Consider the following 20,940-nt stretch of genomic DNA (forward strand, 5'->3'; position numbering starts at 1 on the left):
TTTTTTATATGCAGAACATTTGTTTCACATTAAAATATCTAAAAATATATTTAAAAAAAAATAATATATAAAAAAAGAAAAAATTTGAATATCGACCGTCGCAGTCGAACCCATGGCCCCCGGAACCACAAATCTAACTCGCCACACAGCTTTACCAAATGCGCCATAATTCACATGCCTGCCTGCGAATATTTAACTTAAAACACCTCCTTCCGGTGAGTAAACAAAACTTATTTTGGCGGATTGTGGGCCCACTAATTGGTATATAAAAAAATCCTTCGGTACAATTGTTTGATACACTAGATTCTAATTTTGGGCGGAGTTTGAAATTTATAGGTTAATATTATAGGGAGTTACGGGGTGTGATGTGTGCGTGTATCCTGATTTGACTTCTGTCCTGTTTTCTGCCTTTATTCGCTCTTTAACAAAGAAAAATATTTCTTTTCACATATAGAACGCTTTAATCGCTTTAAAATATTGAAAAGAAGTTTAAAAAAATAATATGAATCAAAATAAATAAATAAATAAAATTTATCCGAAATTTATCCGATTATTAGCTATTATTCGCTATTTCCAAAAGAAAAAATAGTTTTTTTTTATATACAGAACATTTGTTTCACATTAAAATATCTAAATATATGTAAAAAAAAATAATATATAAAAATAAAATTGTATGTCGACCGTCGCATGGATTCGAACCCATGGCCCTCGGGACAACAAATCTAACTCGCCACACAGCTTTACCAACTGCGCCATGATTCACATGCCTGCCCGCGAATATTTAACTTAAAACTCCACCTTCCGGTTAGTAAACAAAACTTATTTTGGCAGATTGTGGGCCCACTAATATGTATATAAAAAAATCCTTCGGTACAATTGTTTGATACATTAAATTCTAATTTTGGGCGGAGTTTGAAATTTATAGGTTAATATTATAGGGAGTTACGGGGTGTGATGTGTGCGTGCCTCCTGATGTGACTTCTGTCCCGTTTTCTGCCTTTATTCGCTCTTTAACAAAGAAAAATATTTCTTTTCACATATAGAACGCTTTATTCGCTTTAAAATATTGAAAAGAAGTTTAAAAAAATAATATGAATCAAAATAAATAAATAAATAAAATTTATCCGAAATTTATCCGATTATTAGCTATTATTCGCTATTTCCCAAAGAAAAAATAGTTTTTTTTATATGCAGAACATTTGTTTCACATTAAAATATCTAAAAATATATATAAAAAAAAATAATATATAAAAAAAGAAAAAATTTGAATGTCGACCGTCGCAGGGATTCGAACCCATGGCCCCCGGGACCACAAATCTAACTCGCCACACAGCTTTACCAACTGCGCCATGATTCACATGCCTGCCCGCGAATATTTAACTTAAAAGACCACCTTCTGGTTAGTAAACAAAACTTATTTTGGCGGATTGTGGGCCCACTAATTAGTATATAAAAAAATCCTTCGGTACAATTGTTTGATACATTAAATTCTAATTTTGGGCGGAGTTTGAAATTTATAGGTTAATATTATAGGGAGATACGGGGTTTGCTGTGCGCGTGCCTCCTGATGTGACTTCCGTCCCGTTTTCAGCCTTTATTCACTCTTTAACAAAGAAAAATATTTCTTTTCATAGATAAAACGCTTTAATCGCTTTAAAATATTGAAAAGAAGTTAAAAAAATAATATAAATTAAAATAAATAAATGAATAAAATTTATCCGAAATTTATCCGATTATTAGCTATTATTCGCTATTTCCCAAAGAAAAAATTGTTTTTTTTTATATACAGAACATTTGTTTCACATTAAAATATCTAAAAATACGTAAAAAAAATAATATATTAAAAAAAAAAAAAAAAAAAAATTATGTCGACCGTCGCATGGATTCGAACCCATGGCCCTCGGGACAACAAATCTAACTCGCCACACAGCTTTACCAACTGCGCCGTGATTCACATGCCTGCCCGCGAATATTTCACTTAAAACACCACCTTCCGGTTAGTAAACAAAACTTATTTTGGCAGATAGTTGTCCCACTAATTGGTATATAAAAAAATCCTTCGGTACAATTGTTTGATACATTAAATTCTAATTTTGGGCGGAGTTTGAAATTTATAGGTTAATACTATAGAGAGATACGAGGTGTGATGTGTGCGTGCCTCCTGATGTGACTTCCGTCCCTCTCTTTAACAAAGAAAAATATTTCTTTTCACATATAAAACGCTTTAATCGCTTTAAAATATTGAAAAGAAGTTTAAAAAAAATAATTTAAATTAAAATAAATAAATAAATAAAATTTATCCGAAATTTATCCGATTATTAGCTATTATTCGCTATTTCCCAAAGAAAAAATAGTTTTTTTTTATATGCAGAACATTTGTTTCACATTAAAATGTCTAACAATATATATAAAAAAAATAATATATAAAAAAAGAAAAAATTTGAAAGTCGACCGTCACAGGGATTCGAACCCATGGCCCCCGGGACCACAAATCTAACTCGCCACACAGCTTTACCAAATGCACCATGATTCACATGCCTGCCCGCGAATATTTAACTTAAAAGTCCTCCTTCCGGTTAGTAAACAAAATTTATTTTGTAGATAGTGGGCCCACTAATTGGTATATAAAAAAATCCTTCGGTACAATTGTTTGATACATTAAATTCTAATTTTGGGCGGAGTTTGAAATTTATAGGTTAATATTATAGGGAGATACGGGTGTGATGTGTGCGTGCCTTCTGATCTGACTTCTGTCCCGTTTTCAGCCTTTATTCACTCTTTAACAAAGAAAAATATTTCTTTCCACATATAAAACGCTTTAATCGCTTTAAAATATTGAAAAGAAGTTAAAAAAAATAATATAAATTAAAATAAAAAAATAAATAAAATTTACCCGAAATTTATCCGATTATTAGCTGTTATTCGCTATTTCCCAAAGAAGAAATAGTTTTTTTTATATGCAGAACATTTGTTTCACATTAAAATGTCTAAAAATATATTTAAAGAAAAATAATATATAAAAAAAGAAAAAATTTGAATAGAATATCAACCGTCGCAGGGATTCGAACCCATGGCCCCCGGAACCACAAATCTAACTCGCCACACAGCTTTACCAAATGCGCCATGATTCACATGCCTGCCCGCGAATATTTAACTTAAAACACCTCCTTCCGGTTAGTAAACAAAACTTATTTTGGCAGATTGTAAGCCCACTTATTGGTATATAAAAAAATCCTTCGGTACAATTGTTTTATACATTAAATTCTAATTTTGGGCGGAGTTTGAAATTTATAGGTTAATATTATAGGGAGTTACGGGGTGTGATGTGTGCGTGTATCCTGATTTGACTTCTGTCCCGTTTTCTGCCTTTATTCGCTCTTTAACAAAGAAAAATATTTCTTTTCACATATAGAACGCTTTATTCGCTTTAAAATATTGAAAAGAAGTTTAAAAAAATAATATGAATCAAAATAAATAAATAAATAAAATTTATCCGAAATTTATCCGATTATTAGCTATTATTCGCTATTTCCCAAAGAAAAAATAGTTTTTTTTTATATGCAGAACATTTGCTTCACATTAAAATATCTAAAAATATATTTAAAAAAAATAATATATAAAAAAAGAAAAAATTTTAATGTCGACCGTTGCAGGGACTCGAACCCATGGCCCCCGGGACCACAAATCTAACTCGCCACACAGCTTTACCAACTGCGCCGTGATTCACATGCCTGCCCGCGAATATTTCACTTAAAACACCACCTTCCGGTTAGTAAACAAAACTTATTTTGGCAGATAGTGGGCCCACTAATTGGTATATAAAAAAATCCTTCGGTACAATTGTTTGATGCATTAAATTCTAATTTTGGGCGGAGTTTGAAATTTATAGGTTAATATTATAGGGAGATACGGGGTGTGATGTGTGCGTGCCTCCTGATGTGACTTCCGTCCCGTTTTCAGCCTTTATTCACTCTTTAACAAACAAAAATATTTCTTTTCACATATAAAACGCTTTAATCGCTTTAAAATATTGAAAAGAAGTTAAAAAAAATAATATAAATTAAAATAAATAAATAAATAAAACTTATCCGAAATTTATCCGATTATTAGCTATTATTCGCTATTTCCCAAAGAAAAAATTGTTTTTTTTATATGCAGAACATTTGTTTCACATTTAAATGTCTAAAAATATATTTGAAAAAAATATATATCAAAAAAAAAATTTGAATGTCGTCCGCCGCAGGGATTCGAACCCATGGCCCCCGGGACAACAAATGTAACTCGCCACACAGCTTTACTTACTGCGCCATGATTCACATGCGTGCCCGCGAATATTTAACTTAAAACACCACCTTCCGGTTAGTAAACAAAACTTATTTTGGCAGATAGTGGGCCCACTAATTGGTATATAAGAAAATCCTTCGGTATAATTGTTTGATACATTAAATTCTAATTTTGGGAGAAGTTTGAAATTTATAGGTTAATATTATGGGTAGTTACGGGGTGTGATGTGTGCCTGCCTCCTGATGTGACTTCTGTCCCGTTTTCTGCCTTTATTCGCCCTTTAACAAAGAAAAATATTTCTTTTCACATATAGAAGACTTTAATCGCTTTAAAATATTGAAAAGAAGTTTAAAAAAATAATATCAATTAAAATAAATAAATAAATAAAAATTATTCGAAACTTATCCGTTTATTAGCTTTTATTCGATATTTCCCGAAGAAAAAGTAGTTTTTTTTTTATATACAGAACACTTGATTCACATTAAAATATCAAAAAATATATTTAAAAAAATAATATATAAAAAAGGAAGAATTTGAATGTCGACCCTCGCAAGGTTTCGAACCCATGGCTCCCGGGACAACAAAGCTAACTTGCCACACAGCCTTTCCAATTGCGCCATGCTTCACATGCCTACCCCGCGAATATTTAGCTTAAAACACCTTATTCCGGTTAGTAAACAAAACTTATTTTGGCAGATTGTGGGCCCACTAATTGGTATATAAAAAAATCCTTCGGTACAATTGTTCGATACGTTAAATTCTAATTTTGGGCGGAGTTTGAAATTTATAGGTTAATATTATAGGTAGTTACGGGGTGTGATGTGTGCGTGCCTCCTGATTAGACTTCTGTCCCTTTTTCAGCCATTATTCACTCTTTAGCAAAGAAAAATATTTCTTTTCACATATAGAAGACTTTATTCGCTTTAAAATATCGAAGTTGAAAAAATAGTATAAATTAAAATAAATAAATAAAATTTATCCGATTATTAGCTATTATTCGCTATTTCCCAAAGAAAAAATAGTTTTTTTTATATACAGAACACTTGATTCACGTTAAAATATCAAAAAATATATTAAAGAAAATAATATTAAAAAAAGAAAAAATTTGAATGTCGACCGCCGAATGACGACCGTTGCCTATAATAAATATATATTTATTAGAGGCAACTTTGCTTTTTTTATCTTTGTATTTTTAAGGAATTATTAGCATGCATAGATTCCTCAACAAGAAGAAACATTTTTGGTGCAACTTTTATCCACATATTTTTTTTCACTTTTATTACAGAGAAGGTCCCAAAAATACACTGGAATCATGCGCAGAACATAAAGCTTGTAATACAAATAAAGGTTGAACAGTTGATGTGAAGACTGAAATTTCATTCAAAGAACAGTTGATTTGTTCACATAACAGAAGAGCATAATTAGCACTACACAAAAGGTTTGCAAAAAGTTAGTGTCTCTGCAACAAATTTATTTTGTATTACTTTTTTTTCAACCTTTTCTTATACATTTATAGAACTGCATTTATAACAGTAAAATACTAGAGTTTGAAAACTGAATTTAGTAAACACTTTGTAGATAAAACACTAAAAAATGAACAATCAGTTCACTTAAAATTAAGGTACATTACAGCTCAACAGTTTGGGAACAAAATTACATTTTCAAAAGATTAGTAATTTGTATTCAAGATAATATTTTAAGTGTAAGAATAATTTTTAAGCAATTTATTGGGAAATTGTTGGATTTATTATCAGAGATTGCCAAATGCTAAAGGTATATTCCAAAGATGAGAGGAGAGAGCTTTTGAAGCGAAACTGTGGTAGGCTTCACGCATCACCGTGGACTGGAAAGTAGGCAACCTGACAAGCAAGTTCGCTGCTGGAGGGAGGGGTCCTGGGTTCGAATCCCAGGGACGTACAAATTTTCTTTCTTTTTTTTGTTGTTTATTTTAAATTATATTATTTTTTTAATGTGTTTTTTGATATTCTGGAGGGTCCTGCATGTAGGAAATAATTTTTTTTATTGGGAAAATGCGAAAAAACTGGAAAAATCCAGGAAAATCAGTTTATTTGCTCTTTTTCGACTTCTTTTGTAACATTTTGGATATTCTAGCATGCATGGGGTGTTTTCTGTGGTTGAAATCCAGCAAATAAAGCGTAATGGAATAATAAAAAAAAAGAATAAAAAAATTAAATGGCTCGAGAAAGGTTCAAATTTCAGGGCAATAAACATTGTCTTCGTTTTTCTTTTTTGATTCCAGTACCATGAAGGTGAGTGAATTTGGACTCATCAAAGTTTCTTCTGTCCACAATAGGTTAAATGGAACAAAATGAAATCAACTGTTCAAATAGTTCACTATTAGTTTCTTCAGAATTCTAATTTTCCAAATGTTGAAGGGATGGGAAGAGACCTTTATTAAATTTCAATTTTTAACTTTCCATTATAACACGAACGTAATATTTTAGTTATATAAATTTTCTATTATGATAAGCAATCTACTAACTGAAGTGTACGCATTTTCAATAAAGTTAATGAAGTGTTATTAATTCTTTGACGCAGAAATTTTATTAAACGTGTCGTACTTTTTTATTATATTGCACAAAAGTCAAAACAATTGAAAATAATGTAGTAAGTCAATTTTTTTACTTGTTGTTGCTGTAAAGATAAAATTCTTGTAACGCGGCTCACTTCTAATTTTACACTTATTAAAATTTTATTACATCTAAGAAAAAGTAATTCATCATTAAAGTTTCCTTAATCAACAAAATCAGTTATTAAATTTTTGACTATAAATAAAAAAATTAAAACTACTTTTTGGATTATATATTTCAGTATAGATTTCAGATTATTTAAGATTTTTTAGTAAATATTAGACTGATTTTATGATTTATTATACCGAAATATATTTTTACTTGCAATTAAGATGTCAAAAGTATATAAAAGGGAAACTGGCTCATTTGCGTCAAAGGTTAAGGAATTGTGTATTGGTAGGTTAACAAACTAAGCTCTGTTATTTTATGTAATTCTTTTTATTCATTGAAAGCTCTTTTACACGTAGTTTCCAAATTTAAAAAAGTTTTTTTATTTAAAGATTAGACTAATAAAGATGTAATTTAATTTAAAAACTTTAAAAAAAATTTTGAGGTAAATGTGACTAGGTTCAATAGAACGAAATTTAAAGAATTAAATTAACTGCTCAAATGGTTCTCTTAGTGGCTTCAGAATATTCCAAATGCTGAGGTGGAGGGCAGAGATCTCTTTAAAACCATGAAATATCAATTATAATTTTCCGATATTACAGATAATTTAAAAAATCAAATTTTGGAAATATGACTAAAAATTTTGTATTTGGATTTTATATTTTAGTATAAAATAACGATTTTTCATTAACTACTGAATTGTTTTTAAAATTCAAAAAATATTTTTACTTGTAATTAGAGAACTTGAAAATATATATAAGAAATACTGGCGTCCGATCTGTGTCGGTTGAAAAATTTGTCTCATTGTGTACTAGTATGTTAAACTAAATTTTGTTATTTTATGTAATTCTGCTTATTCATTGAAAGCTCTTTATGCACCAGGTAACTAAATTTAAACAGTTTTTGTATTTAAAAAGGAGACTAATAAAGTTTTTTAGAACATTTTTAAAACTTTTAAAATAAAAAAAATTTAGTAACATTTTGATGATGGATTGATTTGTTCATTTACGTTGCACTAGAGCTGCACAATGGGCCATCGGCGACGGTCTGGGAAACATCCCTGAGGATGATCCGAAGACATGACATCACAATTTTGATCCACCACAGAAGGGATGGCACCCCCGCTTCAGTAGCCCGACGACTTGCGCGCGAAGTCAAGCACTGTAATATTCTAGCTATATGCTACACGTAATATTCTAGCTATATAAGTTCTCCATTATGCTAAGCAATCTCGACCAAGATAATTTTCTACTGACAAAAGTGTACACACTAACAATGAAGTTTTCTGAACTGCTTTATATCCTCGAAATACAATTCCATTAAAACAGCTAATAGTTTCTATTGCGTTTAAGATTTTATAGCTTTCAAAGCTTTTGATTATTCTGCAAACGCAGATCCTTGTAGAAGCACTAATTGCTTAAGTGAAATTCGTATTTCCTTAATTAAAACTATACAAAAAATTAGAAAACTGTAACGGAAAATTTTATCAATTTATATGAACATGTTATGACTGAATACTCCAGGGATCAGAGCTTTAAATGACGAAAAAAAGGCGATTTTTACTTAGAAATATGTAGCGCTGAAACTCTTAAAAAATGTGAGTCTAATTCATATTGTCAAAATTCATGCAGACTTAATGCATTTTAGCGGGTCTGAAATCGCAAGATGAAAAAGACTTCATGCAGATTTTTTTTCCTTCCGAATTAAGCTATTCCGACTTTTTAAATTCGCCGGCCAGGTGGCCGAGTGGTTAGCGCGCCTGACTGGGAAGCCAATGGCTGCGGGTTCGAATCCCGCTCTGGGCATGTATGTTTCTCTCTATGTGTTGTCTGTTTCTCTCTATGTGTCGTTGTGTGTGATGTGTGAATGTGGCCCACCCTATGAACGGGTTTGTGGCAGTGTGGCGTGGGCAATGTTGCTCGCCTCCGTGACTTTGGTTCACAGGTGCCCACAGGGTAACGTAAAATGAGTAACAATTCCAGCAACTTCTAAGGCGAAGAATAAAGTTCAGTGCCTGCCATTTGAAAAAAAAATCTCTTTAAATTTAAGTATTAAATAGAAGAATGTGTGAAAGTTTCCCAATTTCTAATCAGCATTTTTTCTTATCTAAAATATACTGAGTTCGTAATTAGCGATAAGATCCTTTTTTGAAATGTTTAAAATGGGGATATTATCTGTGACGGTTTCATCTGCTGCCAATTTTCCCGAACAACTTGGTTTAAGCACTCTTCATTAGGCCGGGATAGCCTGGTCGGTAGGGAGCTGGGCCCACGTCCGAGAGTTCGAACTTCGCCGACCGAAGACTCCTCGTGTAGTAAATGGTGACTGATGCACATTAAAGCTGCCGGGTTACAAAGTCCTCCATGTTCTCATAATAAATTATACCTCTGAGGTAACAGAACTGGCGATTGATCGTTCTCTGCCTTAGGTCAAAATTACGATCTGTGGATGAATGAATGAATGAATGGATGTATGAATGGGTCCACCCTATAAACGGGTGTGACGTATAGTGTGGCAGAAGTCGAATTCTTGGCCATAGATGGCGCTTTTGGAAAACAAGAACAATCGCACCCTTCTGCCTTATCAGGCATAAGAGAGAGAGAGAGAATTGAATGATTCCCTTTTTGTATGACACTCCTTATTAACGGGGAATTTTTAATCTAAAACATTAGACCCATTCTTACAATAACTTTACTGGTCCCGCAGTGGACTGATCGTTAAGACACGGTTCCCAGCAGATCACCGAAGTAAAGCATCACTGGATACGGTCAGTGTGCGGGTGGGTGACCACTTAGATCAGTCTGCGTAGGGACCGAGGGTGTGCGGTATTGGTCCTCGTTAAACTGTGCTACCGTAAAGTGCTCGACTTCGCGCGCAGGTCGTCGGGCTACCGAAGCGGGGGTGCCATCCCCTCCGCAGAGGATCAAAATTGTGATGGCATGTCTTCGGATCATCCTCCGGGATGTTTCCCAGACCGTCGCCAATAGCCCATTGTGCAGCTCTAGTGCGACATAAAAATTAACAACAACGACAGGTCTGCGGGCGTATAGTCCTCCTCCCCTCAAACGTCTGGCAACAGGTTTTCGGGAGATCTGCTTTCCTGTGGCAGCAAGAAACTGATTTGCCACCTGCTGAGCTGTGGTGGGCCTGTTCCTTTTATGCTGATAGGACGATGTATTTGTCATCTGCAGGCGTCGTACTTCGAACACGACCTTCCCCATGCCGCCTACTATACATTCCAGCAGTTTTAAAATGATTTCCACAGCCGTGAAACAACGCTGTGAGCGACGTCGAGCTCCCTGGCAACATCTGTTATTTTTCGCCTTTCTTCGATCTTTCCAATAATTCGGCCACGCTTAAAATCATCTAAGTGATATCGGGAAGACATGCCGAAAATTTCAAGTTCGTCAACTAAATCTTTCCTGTAAAACTTTGACTTGAAACAACAACTCTCCACACGCGTCAAAACCTTTAAAGCTTTTATCAGCGCTATCACGAGATGAACAGACGTGGAAAAAAAATTTGCATACGCATACCTCATCTTACTATATCCCGCACTTATTCTAATTTTCCACATTTTGCTTCCTTTCATTTTGTGGTTGCTATGGATGATAGTGTTATCCGTCCTTAGCAATTGTCCAGCAGTGTAGTAAAGAAAAACAATGAGGCAAGCATTTACAATAACAACTTTTATTGCACCTTTCTGTACAAGAACGATGAACTGAATTCTTACTTTATTACATTAAAGGGAAATAGAATTTATTGTCAACTACGGTACAGATATTACGACACATCAAAAGAGATAAATGGAACTTTTTATAAATTTTATATCTTCTTAGACTAGAAACACCATAGAATTGACGGGGGAAAAAAACTTGTACTAAAATGGAACCTTTTGTTTGTATCAATGATTTCATTTAACAATCTGATTGCTCTGTCAGATACATAAAGTCTTGATAATGCATAAATCTTTGAGGATTTAGTTAATATACATTTTCAATAAGAAATATGATTAATTCAGCTTTTATATTTTACATTGTTAATAAACTGCTCATGTAAAATATTTTAAAAGCCAATATGCAAAACATACTTAAAAATTTTCTTTTTTTTTTAGAGATCAGTAAAGGCGTAATTTTTAGAGCAAATTATTTTTTAAACCTTTGTTTTTTCAAACTTTTTTTATCATCGAGTAATCAATGTAATTCTTAGACTTTTCCAGAATTCTAGACTATATTTTATCTATATATGGTAGTATTTCGTCAGAAAAAAATAATTTTTTTTATTTTATTATTTGATGTTTTAACGGATTTTGAGAGTGGAGAAAAACGCAACTAAATGAAGACATTGTGTAAAACTATCGAATTGCGACATCTTTAAAAGGACTCATTTTAATACATGTTTATAAAAATAATAATAAAATTAAAAAAATTATTCGCAATTCAATATTTAGTTAAAGTTCCCTGTAAAAAAATCAACAGTAACATTTTCTGTTATGTTAAATATAATAAATAACTTTATAAGTCAATTTGATAATTACTTAGGATTTCCTAAGTTTATGAAATGCAACTGAAATTTAGTTTCATAAATTATAACTATTTCAATAAATTTTGATTATTTTTTAGAACATAAGCTATTATATTTTATTCATGAATTGTATAAATTCAAATTATTAACGAAAAACTTTTAACAATGTATAAACTTTACTTTCCAAAAATATTTTGAAAAAGCCATACTAACTTAAAAAAGAAGATAATATTAAGGATAATTTTAAACCAAAAAAAAAAAAAAAAAAAAACATTTCTTGTTTTGAGAATTTTTTTTTGCCTCTGAAGAATCAATTCTCTGTGAAGAAAAATAAATAAAAATGCAAAATTAATGTTTGAAAGGTCAAACCTTCTGAAAGACCAATTTGTTTTTCTTGGTCATTTAGAGTTATTACAAATTGACTGTAGATAAATAATTTTTATCAACAGTCAATAATTTTTATCAACAGTCAATTTTATCAACAGTAATAACTCAAGTCAGTTTAACTACATTTTGCAAAAAATTATTTTCTTAAAAAAACTTCATAATAAAAAAGCCACTTGAAACAGGACTTTAACCAAGACTTCATGAATCCTGTAATATATTAAAGAAGCACTTTCAATAAAAAAAGAGATTAATAAAAAATCTCATGTTTGCAAAATAAAGCAAAATCATACTTTTTTTTTAAATGAAAGAAAAAAGCATCAATTTGAATGAGCAAATTGCTCATAAAGTCAGATTATTATTTCTAGATACAATTCTTTAATAAATTTTATATATAAGTTAAAAAATATATTTCAATCAAATAGCAACATTTCAGTTTTTTCCCCATTCCCTTATTTACAAAAGTTGAAATAAATTTGCAAAGAAAAAAAAAAGATTTAAACACAAAACACAGGAAAATAAAATTTCAAAAGCTATAATAATTCCATTATAAGTTTATTTTCCTACTTGATAAATCAAATTTATGACAAAACAAATCAACAAAAATGAGTACAACAAAAATACACAAGACTGAAATTGCAAATAAGTCAGACTTAATTTAAACATACTCCTCAAAAATGTGCATATTCATATCGGGCAGTACATTGCAAAAATCAGGCATGTAAGATTAAATTCTTTGTGTTATACTTCAGTGCCTTTAAACATTCAGAAATTCAATATTGAACATTTTAATAAGTAATTTAATTAAAGTGTAGTAAGAGAAAATAAACAGAAATGTTAAACTAAAACAAACTGAAAAATATTATGAGAAATATATTACTTTTGTAATAACAATATGATTAATAATAATAAAGATTAATAAATAATAATCATTATATAGTAATCATTATTATTAATCATATTATATTATTTTCTAAATGATAATTCTTATATAAATGATAACTATTATATAATAATATAAATGATTACTATAATAATAAATGATATAATGAATGATTATTTTTAATAAAAGACATGAAATAAAGACATTTTTTGAAATTTTTATAAAACTCAAAATTAATATCGAAAGTAGAACTTTTTAATACTTCACACAAAATACAAGATCACTAGGTATATTTATACATAAAATCGATTGTTAAAAAAATATTTTAATTTTCCTTAAATTCTGTTGTGTCAAGTAAGTCATCTGCACCTTTACAGAAACAATTCACAATAACCAATTATAATTTATTAACAAAGATGATAAAACTTCATTATTTTTTTTAAATAACTGGTTAAAATATTACAAACATGAAATCTACATACAAATAAACATGTTAGCATGAAACACTAATTAAAAACAAATAAAAAAACTGTTAAAATGTAAACTTCTAACTGGGTGTGATTGCTTTGAAAATTAACCTTTAATGTACAAAATAAGCTTTATCAAGTTTATAAGCTTATTTTCAGAAATATGTTACATTAACTACAAGATTTAAAAAGCTTTAAAGATGCTAGTAATATTTTGAGATCGTCATATTTTATCTTCAATATTAAAGTATATTTAAATTAAAATTCTAGAAAAATTGAGCATAATTCTTTTTTTTACTAATTATTTATTTAGACACTAATTCTAATATAAGTAAGTCACAACTTAAATAAAAAGCATTAATAAATATGCAAAATAATAAAAAACATAGGATCACACAATCTTAATAAATGATCACACAACTGAAATAAAATAATTTTTACCTAAAATAAAAATTTTCCTTCACAGTAAATATTAAAAATTAAGCGTACCTAAGTAATAAATTTTATCTCCAAAAATACCTCATAGTTGGTTAGAAACATTGAATGCATTTTGCACATAAAATAATTAACCTTAATAAATGTTTTATGGGTAAATAGTGTTTGTATTTAGTTTAATTAATGCACAATGACACCAAAAATAAATAAAAATAATGTATACTTTGTCAATTAAAAATAAATACTAAGTCCTGCACTTTTTATGTAACTGTAAAACATAATTGTTATAAAAAATTTGTTAAAAATTAAGCATGTGTTAAAGATATTTGCATTAGAACAAAACACATAACAAATTTTTAGCAACTGTAATCAAATTTCTACAGACTGACAATCATTATCTTTAAAAATTAAGTACACAATTTTTCGCCACACATTCATTGTAAATGTTTAACTAAAAAGCCTTACGACTGTATTAAGGCTAGTAATTGATCAGATTTCAATTGGAATTGATATATAACAGTACTCTTTCATTCATTTTAATGTAATATAAAAAAAGAAGTAGAAGTAAATTTTCTTTACCTACTAAAGGATCACTTTAAAAGGTACATTTTATATTAACTAATTGGAAAATTTTAAAAATTAGGTATGTTATAAACACTGATCACCATGATAGTTTTAATAGAATGATTTTTAAAACAATTTAAGCTTTATTTAAACTATTCAACTAAAATTTCACTAATAAATTAGAATCAGATTAGGAACAGTCATTATTTTAATAAAACTTAACAACCAAGAAATAAAATTATTTTCACATATTTTTGGCAAAAACAAAATAAATTTTGAAATACAATGGGAAGACACTTCAAAATATTAGAGTAGAACCCTAATTATACAACACCCAGGGAACTAGGGGTGTGTTGGAAAATTGAAATCCTTTTTTGACCTTTTTATGTAAATATTTATAAGTGTGAGTAAAATTACTCAAAGCAATTAGCAATGATAATAAAGTTTAATAGAATCCCTTATCAGGCATGGGAGTAGGAAAAAAACAAAAAGTTTGAAAATACCTATCAATTCAAATAATGAAAAGAAAAAAAAAAACAATAAAAAGGCATGTGAAGTTATTTTTCCCAAAAAGCAAATATTTTAATTATTTAGATACTTGTTTAAAGTTTTTTTTTTCTTTTACTTCATCTACAATTTGAGAGTCTAACAAAAGTTTTTTCAAATAAATCATGATTGATTAAGGAGAATAAAATTATATTAGAATAAAATAGCAAAACATTGTAGAAATATTATTTTTTTAAAAAAATCAATATTTAATATAGCATTTTTTTTCTTCTAAAGCTTAGAAGCTTTATGCCTGTCTTACCTGTGTTTCATTTTTCTGACATGAATAATAGAATCTTATGACACAATATAATGAAAAAAAAGTCATTCTCAATTTTTTTGGGTCATTTCCTAGGAGTTTTTCAGAATTATCATCATAGTAGTAATTTGATATAATTTAATGAGGACTTTAATGACTAAAAAGGAACAATGCATCAGCTAGAATGCAATACAGTTTAACAAGCGTTGAAAGAGGTGTCGGATACCTGAATAGATGAGGCGTTGAATAATTAAGGTTCTGCTGTATTTTACATATAAATGAAATATATTTGTCAATAATTTATAATGAGTTTTACACTTTTAATTAAATAATAAACAAATAGAACAACATGACATGCAAAACACAAATACTAAAAACCAGTTTGCTGAAAACTTAATTCACGAATTCTTAAAGACCAAGAATTTCTTTTGATCATTTAACAATGAATTAACAATTAAAATTACATGTGTTTTTAAAATGATCATAATTAGGGTTGCAAGTTCATCGTCAAATTTCACATAAAATTTAGAAATTTCCAAGGAATACAAATATAAGCATGTAAACGAGCAGAAATTTTTTTTTTGATTTAATTTAATTTTATGTAACGTTAAATTTATTCATATAAACAGAATTTCAAAGAAACATTGCAAATTGTTAAATTATTCTTGATATGTTTTTCCTTTCATCAAATATTTGTTTGCATTAAAAAACGTATAGAAATGTTAGCAAAGTTTTTATAAATTTTACAGTCCTGGACATATAGCCGGTGTTAACCACTCACTCAGCTAATTGTCATTTCAATTAATTTCTGGAAAAGTAAGAGCTTATTGCACTATTTGGAAGGCACATTGCTCTTATTAATTTATAATTGAAAAGATAGTCCAAATCTTATTAAGTAAGGTGATCTTACTATCTCTAAACTATTTTCATGTGAAATTGCTATTGATCTATTTTCCTAAACATTTTATCAATAAAAAATTATCAATTTTAAAGCTGCAGAGAAGTACTAATTGTTGTTAGAATTAGTGTTGAATTAGAATACCAAGGTGAAAAAACTTCTCCGTTCAAACAATTTTTACACAAATCACAGCACTTCAAAAAATTTCTGGATTTAAGAACAATAAAACGTGGAGATGAGCATGAAAATTCACTCCCTGATAAATTTGCAACCCTAATTATAACACATACAACTTCAATGACTTTTTCATGACTAGTAATTGACTAGTCTACTATAATAAATCTGAATAAGACTAAAAATAAATACTAACGGGAAATATAACACATTCCAAAAATGGTTAACAAAAATATGTAAATACAACGATACATAAACAAGTTGAATTCAGAGAATAAACAAAATCAAAATAGTTACTAAAATCCTATTTCAATCTACTAAAATACAATTTTTATTAAAAAATAAAATGAGATTCTATAAAAAGACATGACTAGAGTAAAACACATTAAAAGATATTCCAAAATAAATTGCAATTTACCTGTCTGTACTGCTTATAAAATATTGAAACATGAATTTGAATAAAATACCGGGATGTTATTCACCAATTAATAACTGTATAATATAAATAACATTTTAATAACTGCATAGAGCAACTGTTCTCCATGAACACATATGAGATTTTTCGAAGTAAAAACGTAACAAACTATCATATATAACCATATTTTAATTCAAGCAATAACTTCTCAAATACTAAAATAAATAAATTTCAGTTAATTTTAACGAATAAAGGCAAGGAATGTTAAAAGATTTGTTAAACAATGAGAATGACTGTAATAATCGGTAATTAATGAATTTATATATTTTTTAACATCATACAAAAAAAAAAATATTCAGATGATTTAAAGAAATAATAGGAAGTTAAATTGATACTTATATTAACATGCACAAATTTCCAGTTTAAGCTAAAATTTATTTAAAGAAAAGTCAAAAATTAAATTCTCCTTTTATAAATAGGCCATTTGCCTAAGTGGACCATAAATTGTTGTACCAAAGTGGTCAACTTGCATAGTTAAAAGAAGAAAAAAAACCTTTCAAACTGGGATTGCCAATTATTTCGGAATATCTTTTGAACACTCTTAATGCTATTATTAGTTTAAATGTGAAATATAGATTTCTTTTAGATGGGAAATAAAATTGATTGGAACTTTCCTTGCTTGAGACGAAATTACAGTGTGAAAACACTCCAGTCAAAAATTGGATGATAGTAACCAATAAATGATGCACTAATTATCCACAAGAAAGGAAATCATCTCCAAAATGGTGAAAACGGTGAGGGATGACATAGATCTACTTCTCCACTGCTCACATTCTGTACCCTTTAAAAAGAAAACACTTCATATTAAAAAAAAAAAAGCTTAAATAATAAATTTGCATGTTAAGGAACACATGTTAGAATTTAAGAAATACATTTATATGTTAAGAATGTCTTAAAGACAGTTCTTTTAAAAGGGCTATACTTTGCACTATCTATAATGAAATGAAGAGTTTGTCTCTCTCATAACTCAAGAATCATTGAATGTAACATTCTGAAATTTGAAAAGTGGCTATAAGGGCAACTTTAGCCTCCAATGTTAAACTCGCTCCAAATTTTAGGAAGCTTTAATATAGATACTATAAAAAAAGGTTTTTAACAGTCAGGTTTTTAACAGTTAAATGGAACAGTTTTAGAGAAAATTGTGTGTGGTAAATTTTGACTTTATGAGTTGACCTTGGGCAACAGCCTCATGCTAAATAATTCAGAATACTGGTAATCCTTAGTTTTACAAGACGAACCATTTTAAATATGCTCTGCTGAATCTACTAACTCAAAGTCACCGGAAAGGAAAAAATATAAGAATAAAATATAAGGAAAAAATTAAGAAATGAAAGGCTTTTTAGTTTCATTAATATGCACTATAATGCAACACTAGATAAGTTATATTTTACTTGTGAAAATGAATTTAAAAAAAGTAATCTAGTGTTTAAATACACGTTAAAATGTAACAATTGAAACAGCAGTATTATTTTAACCAGAAAAGGAAAAAAAAAGATTAAATGCTTTAAACAAACTTATCTATCCTTAACATAACTTGCAAACATTCTAAAGCACATTTTAATGACTTTATGAAATATATTTGAAACAAAATGCAGTTTACTTACACATGGCAAATTAATAGTCTAAATCGTGTAATAATTAGTAACTTTCACATAGTCTAAATAACATAATTCATACTAATACATCACATAATTCATATTTCATAATAAAGTGATTAGATGTGACTACAATCTCGATAATTTTTTTATAAGTTTATTGTTAACAATAATCTGACTTCTTAAAATGTAATAACAATAATTATTCTAGGTTATTTTTGAAAATAGAAAGGTATTTTTGTATAAATAGTAACATCTAAAGCACATAACATAGAACATATAACATCTTCATGTCTGACATTGCTTAGTATTTAAACTGTTACATCTTCCATATACAAGCTTTAAGGCTTTTTAAATTAAGTAAAATTAAGGATGTTTATACTTTGAAAAGTTTATTGCATCAAAATATATAGCATATTTCAAAAGCCCAAATTCAACTCTTCTTTCAATTGAAGAACTTAGTGAATGAAGGTTCTAAGCTAAAATATTTAATGAAATTGAGAATTTTCTGGAAAAGAACTTATTTAAGTTCTACCTAATTATATAATATTAATTTAGTACTTTAATTTGCCATCTTTAAATTTTGAAAATCTCAAAGGATGAAAGTACTAATTGACAATCTTCAGGTTTTTACGGAATGAAAGAAATTCCAAGCACATTTGGATACTTACAGTGAACCAGTAACCATTAAAAATCCATCTTATGGCAGAAAATTAATATACCAAGAGAATAAATGCTAAATAGTTAAAACTAATGTTTGGAATTTATCAAGATTTTGTCAATTGGAAGCTGCAGGACAAGAAATAAAGGTCAGGATAATACTTTACTTCCTAATGTCAATGTAAAATGAAATGAAATGGAAAAAAAAAAAAAAAATTAGGTAAAACTGTAAAAGCTTTTTGTATATTTTATTTGATGACTAAATTTTACATGCAATCATTAAAGTAAATAAGTTTTAAATACTTGTATATTTTTTTAGTTTTAAAAAATATACAAGTTTTATTACTAAATGTGCAATTTATTATTTCTGAAACAATTTTAAAGATGCTACTAACTCATTGGAAAAAAAAGGGCTAAGAACACTCGAATAAACTAAACATCACGTTAACACAAACTAAAAAAATTCAAAGTGAATTCAACTATGTTTTCTTTTGAAGCTAAATTAAATTCTGAAAATTTTACATTAATATGCAACTGTCAAAAACAACAGGCTCGAGGATTGTTTTTCCCTGCAATAGACCAAGGCACCAGAATGTTTTCATGCCCCATCAGGGGCTGCAATTGCACTGGTCGAACAGAGTGGGAAAAAAAACTTGTATAAGAGGATTAAATATGGATAATGGAATATAGAAAATTGATAATTTTAGTGAAATGATATTTAAAAAAATTAACAATTTTTTGCAATTGATTGAAAAATAGCAATTTTTTAAAAAAAAATATAAATACATTAATGAAATTAGTTCAAATTAGTCGCTTAATCTTAAAAATTTTCATTCCAGTTGCCTTTTTAGTCGACAATAGCAGCTCTAAAATCTTCAATATATTTGACTTTAAAATATTATGTATAAATTTTTTAGTCAGATGGACTTTTCCTAGGTTAAGAATTAGGATATTGACTGAGTCTGCGTGACACCCTTAATGATGACTAAGAAAAACAACAAAAAAAGTGTTAAGAAAATAAAATTTTTTTAAACTAAAACTGCCAATTGGAGAGCTAACCAAAATAAACCCTTACCAGGAAAATAATTCAGAATAAATTTTTCAAATCACTTTGGGCCGCTTCTAATTTTTCTTCCATTTCTCCAATCATTCCTTCTGATGGTCGTACATGATTAGAATCTTCCTCATTGTCTTCTTCCATAGCATCATCTTACTATTTGATGTGTAACCAAAATTAAAAAAGAAAAAACAAAACGTTTTACAGAAAGAGTAGATAAATAACAAATTTATAAAAAGATTAGAGAATAATTTTTGAATTGAAATAGAAAAGTAAGTTGAAATAGAACAAAATAAAATACAGGACTTTATCAGAAGACACCCTTTACATTTTAATGTGGAAGCATTTCAGAGAGCAATTATTTAACAAAATAAAAGCGGGGTATCAAAGTATGATTTGAGATATGCTATCAAAGAAGTGGAAATATATTGATTTTTAATTTTAGAGACAGATTTAAACATAGATCACATGTGAAGTCAAGAAAAGGTTTACATTGTCTATTTATTTTTAATTGACAAACACATTTAACAGAACTGTTACAAAACTTCTTTTTAATCTCATATATTTTCAGATTTAGAGCATTTTTTTTTGTAGAGATAAAAGGATATTTTGAATAGTGTCACTAAAGTTTGGGAATTTTTTGGATTTTTATACAATTAAATAAAATTTCACACAGAATTTTTTTAGCAATTCTCCAACTTATTCCACATCATTGACTAAACAAACACATACATTGAAAATTAAAAACTTGCCTTTGATAGGTGATAATAAAACATAGAAACATAATAATAATATATACAAAAAGATTTAACCTAGATGCAAACAGTTATATGGATCAAATCTTTTAAATGACTAATTACCTTCTGCAGTTTCTTTTTAGCATCATTTACTTGTTTTTCTTGATTAGTCACATAACGAATCATTTTACATATTGTTAAATGAAGTATCTCCCATACATAAGCTCTACAAATAAAATAAAAAATCAGTTTTATTTACACATTTTTTTCAGCAAATAAACAATATAGCAATGGAAATA

General features: G+C 28.8%; 1 protein-coding gene and 1 long non-coding RNA gene across 2 annotated transcripts in view; one reads left to right on the top strand and one right to left on the bottom strand.

Moving 5' to 3' along the window:
* Positions 1-20,940, top strand: part of LOC147812596 (pre-mRNA 3' end processing protein WDR33-like) — a 612,260-nt gene that overhangs the window by 331,377 nt on the left and 259,943 nt on the right. The window lies entirely within an intron of this gene.
* LOC147812604 (uncharacterized) lies at positions 12,426-20,923 on the bottom strand. The gene is made up of 3 exons (XR_015433461.1): positions 20,765-20,923; positions 19,923-20,060; positions 12,426-17,373 (listed from the first exon to the last, which is right to left on the bottom strand). It is a non-coding gene; the product is annotated as an uncharacterized LOC147812604 (long non-coding RNA).

Source organism: Parasteatoda tepidariorum, chromosome 4, assembly GCF_982258835.1.
Source record: "Parasteatoda tepidariorum strain Cologne lab strain chromosome 4, Ptep-v5.0, whole genome shotgun sequence".
NCBI classification, from domain to species: domain Eukaryota; kingdom Metazoa; phylum Arthropoda; class Arachnida; order Araneae; family Theridiidae; genus Parasteatoda; species Parasteatoda tepidariorum.